We start from the raw sequence: 6005 nt of genomic DNA, 5'->3' as shown, positions 1-6005 counted from the left end.
TTTTTAGGTGAGACCATATTCATGGTAGTGGTTTACATTGTAAGTATTGCTAACTGGATAGCATGGGTGAGCATGTCGGATATTAAAGACTTGGGAGTATTTGCGCGGGGTTGAGTGCAGAGATTGCAAGATTTGATACTTTCAGAATTTCTATAGGCGTAGCAAGGTGTTACTTTTGGAGATTCGATGGTTAAAGGTGTATTAAATGAGGCCGTAGGTTTTTGTGCTGAGATGTTCAAAGCTGAGGTCAAGTTAAGAGGAAGCACGAGGAGAATTTGATGACTTTAGAGTTCATAGAGTTTTATCAGATTTGCGTAACATGTGAAAGCTGAGAAATATGTTGATTGAAATTATAAGGTATAGTTCTTCAGTACTAAATTGATGACTTGGGTGGAATTCATCCTTTGGAATCGAGGTGAAGCCACAGGATCGACTATTCGTGAGAAAAGAGTTAACAGAGGTTACCGTAAATTTATGGAATGCCTACTATAAAATGTGGGGTCTCAGGATTGTTGTTTATGATAAAGGATTAGAATTGGTCGCCATGGGTATGTCGAAGGACTATGATGGGTTCGTAAAGGTTCAGGGTCAGTTCGGGTGACCATTAGCGATATTCGGGGAGTGGTGCATTTTTCCTAATTAGAATTGTTTAAATTGAGCTGGGGAACTATGTTTATTACCAATAGGACTTATAGGTATTCTAATAAACCACTTTCAAGGATTCGATGGATTTCAGTTCAGAATTGAGGTATGACAAGTTTTACCGAGCTTTATCGAGGTTGCGAGTGGGCTTGATGATATCTTACCAAGGGAAGCTATTTGGGATAGTTATAATGGTCTACGCCGGTACTTGGTGATGATTTAAGGAGGTACAAATGGTTATGGAAAGCCTTTAGAGTGATCGGATGGGTTCCAGCAAATTTGGCTCGGTAGGGTAATCAATAGGTATGCTTACAGTGTGGTGATTTGAAGATTTGAGAAGGCTTGGGCGATGCGTTTAGCTAAGGGATTTCAACACCGGGTTACAAAACTAACAGACTTGGAGCTAGTGCAATCGGCTTTGGGTAAGATTAGTTTTGATAGAATTGCTTAGAGTTTTCTCAGGTAAAGCAAGGATTATTTTCTAACGAAAGGAAGTCATGATTTTGGCTTACAGCGTGTGTATAAGTGTTCTAGAGAATCTTGATGCGAAAGAGAGCTTTGGAAATGTGAAAGAAAGGTTAATAGGAGCAGAATGTTTTACTGGTATAGAGTGGGCAATGGTTTGTGGCTACATCGGAAGGATCGTGTTGTTTGGGGAATATTTGTGGAACCTATAGATCGCGTTAAGATTTGTGGTTAGAATCAAATAATAGAATTCAAGTGGAGGTAGTTTTATATTCGGGGATCAGTTGTGAATGAAATTTCGAGTATGAGAAATATGGAAATTTGGGTCTTGAGCTAGGTTAAAGGATGTTTTGATTAATAAGATGAACAAGCAGTACTATCAACGTATTTCTTGCCTGTGGAGGCTTTTGTGAGTTTATAATAGAGATTCTTTGGTTGCCGTCACCGTTCATAATTTCCTTTATCATTCGAGGACGAACAATCGTTTAATTAGTATCTGGTGTAATGACCCGTTTGGTTGTTTAGGCGTTTTACCCTTTTTACCCTCGTTGACCCTTTCCCTAGCATCGTTAGAGTGTGTTTGACTTGCGGGGATGGGTGGAACGGTTCCCGAGGTGGTCGTGTGAGTCTTGGTTGATTTTGAGGAATTTAGAATCTTTTAAGTTGAATAAGTTAAAAAGTGTTGACCAATAGTTGACTCCTGGGTAAATGAGTCTTTTCGAGGTTTCTGTCGGTTCCATTTAGTTCGGAAGGTCGATTATAACTTGGCAGGATGATTGGTTCGGTCCCCGAGGTGCTCGGGGGTATTTTAACCTTTTGGTTGGAATTGTTTTTGGGGTTTTTGGGGTTGACCGGGTCTAGATGACCTTTGTTAGGATTTTCGAGGACACGGGTGAGTTTGTAGTGTGTTTTTGCATTGGTATGATAGACTCCGATTAGGGACACGTATGTATTTGTTAGTGATTGATGGGGAAAGCATGATAGGCCTTCGGCATGGTGTGGAGGTGAATTCCAATTAGGATTGATATCGTCAGCTGTTATTTGGGCGTGTCGCCATGTTTGCTAATATGTGTGTTAGTTGATTGATTTGTTTTGTCATTTGATTTCTACTTATCCCATGGAAAGGAAAGGCTGAAAGTAATGACTTGAATTGTGTTAAGTATTCTTGGCTTGCATTGTTGATTCTGTGATGCACATTATTACATCTCACTTTCCTCATGAAAAAGGAATGAAAACATTAAAGATGTGAGTTTGATGCGCATTTTATGGCAAGTGTCTGTTGATCCTATGTTATGTGGTGTATTTGAGGTTGATTCCATGCATGGCATTGCATCCCATGTTTCATATGTGATTCATTGTAATTATGAATTTACTGTACTCATCTTTGTTTCTTGTGTCATGCCCCGAACCAGGGACTGGGCGTAACACGGCACTCGATGCCTGATTGTATGTGACCGCGCAAAACAACGGCTGGCTGGATCAACATCTGATATCAAAACTTACTGAATGTGGAAATAAACTTAACAAATGTTGATCTACTAAACGTCTGACTGAATAAACATAAGTGTGGAAATATTGAATAAGTCTGAAAGTATAAATACGTAGCCAACACGGCTAACACTAAAGCATGCTAAACTCTGACTGTCTACAACTACAGTCTATGAAGCCTCTATGAAGTATTGAAAACTGAATATCTGTAAATTCTAAAAAATCTGTAAATAAATGATAAGGTCCCGAAAGAACTGGGGCTCACTAATCAGCTGATACTGGAGATCCTAGCGAGCAGATGCGTCGTCCTGTAAATCGTTACCTGCATCAACATATGCAGGCCCCGGGCAAAAGAGACGTCAGTACTTTTGAATTGTACTGGTATGTAAAGCAACTGAAAGAAAGAACTGTAAGTACTGAAACTAAAACTGATCTGATAACTGATAACCGATAACTGAAATGAACAAAAGAAGTAAACATAAGAATACTTCTTGCTCTGAATGGAGAATCACCTGCTTACTGAAATCATAACATGTGGCCTCAGCCCCAATATAAGTGCACAAGTCTGTGGCCTCAGACCCAAGTATACGTATTCATAACTGTGGCCTTAGGCCCAAAACACAGGTGTTCAACATCAAACAATTTCTATAAAAAACTGAGAATCATGCTGAAAAGTACAACACTAACATACTGAGCAATGACTCACTGAGACATATATTCATGAACTGATTATGAGACCTAAAGCTTTAACCATTTATAAATAAGCTGAGTATTCTAGACTGAGACTCATGGGTAGCAAACACAAGTCTATATTGATTACGTACTGAGCTCAAAACGTTCGGAATGAAAGTATTGAACGAATTATGAAACGAGAGAATAGAAGTTCTGCAACTATTCTACGAACTAAGCTTAACTATATTTCTGAGGAAATTAGTAACGTTGTAAAAGAACGTGGCATAGAGAGAATCATTAACATTCCCAAACATATAGAGTTAGCCTCACATACCTTAATTTCGGCCTTTGACTGTAATACAACGTTCGTCAACCCTTTCAACCTTAATCTATAACAATACAAGTCAAAGGAATTCGATATTAGCAAGTATACTGATGCTTTGGTCATCTACGCATTTTATCAAACACTTGGTGGGCATAAAGCTCTACAATCTTCATTAATGGTGTTTCTTCATCAAATTACCCAACCTCTTGTTTCTAGGTGATTCTAAAACCTCAAATAGATATAATTAACATCATTCTTCATCACCCATATGATTACACCAACCCTAAGTCAACAACCTAAACCATACAATAATTCATATGCTTCGTACTATCTAACCAATTAACTTATCTATCAAGAACTTCGAGTCCATAACACCAATTCAAAGTTATAATTGATTGGAATAGGTAAGTCTTACATACCTTAAGCGCTCCAAAACTTTTGTAGGAAAATCCCAAAAATATGAACTTAAATCTTTGTGATGGGTTTTCTTGAGAACCTTAGGATTATAGAGTAGAATCTTGGTAATAATCTGTATATAGGTGTTACTCCTTGTTAATATGATGGAAAAAATACTTGGGGTTTGAGGAAGAACACACCTTAGGAGGTCCGAGGAAGTTCTAAGGTCTATTCTCCTTAAAATGTCAGCCAAAAACGAAGTGGAATGAATGGTTTTCGAAAATTTCACAATCGGTACTTTTATAGCCGAGCACGACCTACGACACGACCTGCGAAATGCAGGTGTGACTTGCTGGATGCATAACGAATGCAGATTGTGACAGGAAATTATGATTTTTGGTGCTCAACCTGCGAAATGCAGGTTTTGTCGAGGACTGAACCAGCGAAATGTAGGTTGCGTCGCAGACTGAACCTGCAAAACTGTAACGACCTGTTTGGTAATTATAGTCTTTTAGGCATTTTTGCCTCTTCCCGAGCATTGATTAGCTCACTTTTGACCCGAGAGGGACCCGTTGACACGCTTTCCGAGGTGTCTAGATCAGATTCAGGCAACTTTTGTGAAAATATTGGCTTAAAGTGAAAAATGGTTGACCAAAAATTGACTTTTAGGCAAATGAACCTTTGTCAGAATTTCATCGATTCCGAGAGGTCTGGATGGTCGTTTAGAACTTATGTGTGTAGTTGGTTCGGTTCCCAATGCACTTGGATGCATTTCAGGACTTGGGCTGAGAATTTAGGATTAAGGCATCGAGGGTTAACTCAGTCAATGAGACCTCCGTTGGGAATTCGGATGCCACATGTGTGTTCGTAGCGCGTTTTTATGTGTGCCTATATATATGGTATACGAGCAGATGGCCTCGGGAACAAGTCAAAAAATCGGATCGAATGGTGAAACCTTGGGAGTTTTCTGGTGTATGGTGCCCGCTTTGGCGGCACCAGCACCGCGGCAGCGGCACCGCTGGATCAGTCACCCTGCCGCTGGAGCAGTCAATGACTTTTGGTCATTATCGCTGAAGCAGTCTAGTGACCGTTGAAGCGGCACTGCTGGGGCGGTCCCAGTGCCGCTGAAGCGGGTGACGAGCAGTTTTGTAAAGTTAATGAAGTGTTAAAAACCCTTAGACCCTCATTATGTCCCATTTCAATATTTGAGCTTGAAGAAACTGTTCTTAGGGATATTTGGAGGAGAATCTTGGAGGTAAATCTTGCCCATTTCTTCATTCTTCCTTTAATCCATTATCATGTTAGATTCCCCTTTTCCCTTAATAAACCCATAGTGATGTGAGTTCAAGAGGTTTTTGGAAAAACATTATCCCTAGGATTGTTAATTATAAATTGGTGATGTTTATGTTAGATATTGACTAATCTAAGCTTATTAAGCATATATCTTCCACTTTTAGCGTTGAATTTCGGAATTGAAAACTTAGGGTTTATACAAAATTTGGGGGTTTTGCTTGAAATCAGATATTAGGCTAATCCTTGAGTTAAATCAATAATTAGTGGTTGGGTTGTGATTATCGAGTACTTAATTTGGTATTTTGTCCTCAAATTTACCGTTTTGCCCTTGTGGGCCCGTTTTCACAATTTCTAGGGTTTGAATTGACCTAATTGAAATAATAGAAATACTAGTATCATTCTTCATGATTTTTAATAAAGAATTCGATTATGCTTAGACTACTTTGGTTCTGAGGGTCAGCGGAAGGGCAAGGCAAAGGAGTGAGTTGTTAGTGTTGCGGTTCGGCAATCCAGGTAGGTTATGGTTTACCTTTGCTGAGACTTTGTATAGCGAAGCACATATGTAGATTATAATGTCGGAGACAGCATGTGAACCTTCGGGTATGAAGTAGGGTTGGATATTACCTTAGGTTGGGCCCTGATGTGTGTGTAGGGACTAGTTACTCTGTTATGTGTACTTTAATTGTTCTATTGTGTTGGCTTGATGCCATGAGTGGTTGGTAGA

This window comes from Lycium barbarum, chromosome 6 (genome assembly GCF_019175385.1).
Source record: "Lycium barbarum isolate Lr01 chromosome 6, ASM1917538v2, whole genome shotgun sequence".
Taxonomy (NCBI): domain Eukaryota; kingdom Viridiplantae; phylum Streptophyta; class Magnoliopsida; order Solanales; family Solanaceae; genus Lycium; species Lycium barbarum.
This window is presented reverse-complemented; position numbering follows the sequence as displayed.